Genomic DNA, 1,202 nt, shown 5'->3' on the forward strand with positions numbered 1-1,202 from the left:
TGTTTGTTGCATTTTCTAGCTTGCCTTTTGTTAGTGTTATTTTTCATCAATGTAATCTGACCTTGATGGACTGATGGCATTTAGTTACTGTTGCATTTAGGCCACTTTTGACACACACACAGGATATGTTACAACATCACGGGTTACTGACATTGTTACAACTGTTACCATGGTTGCTCTTTTGGTGTCCAGAAAAGAATGGGCGTAGGCCCATAGATCTTGTTGACTGTTCAGCCTATGCACTTAGTTTAACCTTTTATTTAACTAGGCAAATCAGTTAAGGAAACATTCTTATTTACAATGACGACCTACACCAAGCTAAATCTCTAAGACTGCTTTGAAATCACCAGCAGTGACCCGTTTAACAGCACCAGATGAATTTAGCTACATTTAGTTACATTTTCTTTCAAGTCTATCTGAAGAACTAAACTGACAGTTGCTGACAGAAATGGGAAAATGTCAAAAGGAATGTTGTCAATTGTGTTTTGTATAAGGAAATATACACTTTTTATGCAATTAGATGGTTATCTATACATAATCTCAGCCATAGACTGGTCATGCATGTCTCACTTTCTGTGGTAACCTGAGTGATGGGTTAGTTCTAGATGGAGTTGCCGATGCGACTCAACACTAAAAACAGGAAATAAAGCCGTTCAGATTCACCTTGACAGGGAGTACATGTGCCTAGCTTTCAGTCTGGTCAAGTTTATAATATTTGGTGACCAGAACAAAGCTAAATTCTCACAAGAACAAAAGTAATCTGATGATTCGGGGTTATACAACTCCTTCCGCATAGCAGACTTTAGAGACAACGTTGAGGCGGAGTCACAGTTTCGACAGCTCGTGAGTTTGTGAGTGAAGTAAGCGACGCGATGTTAGCTGTGCAAGATGCACACCGTGTTGAGTAGTGCCGAGCGCAAACAGAACGTGAAGAAATCACTGAAAGCTAAATATCGCTGGTTAGACAAAGTACACTGCTAACGGAGTCTCATAGCTGAACACACAAAAATATATACTTTTAACCTGAGAAGTTATGGCATATTGTGAATGAGTTTCATCTCAATTCAGAGACATGGGCCAAATACATTGAGAGACTGAATTTTTTGAGGCAAACGATGTGAATGAGGACAAGACAAAAAGGGCAATATTACTATCAGCATGTAGAAGCACAATATATGGTTTAGTGATGGACTCGGTAGCAC

Source organism: Oncorhynchus nerka, linkage group LG7, assembly GCF_034236695.1.
Source record: "Oncorhynchus nerka isolate Pitt River linkage group LG7, Oner_Uvic_2.0, whole genome shotgun sequence".
NCBI classification, from domain to species: Eukaryota; Metazoa; Chordata; class Actinopteri; order Salmoniformes; family Salmonidae; genus Oncorhynchus; species Oncorhynchus nerka.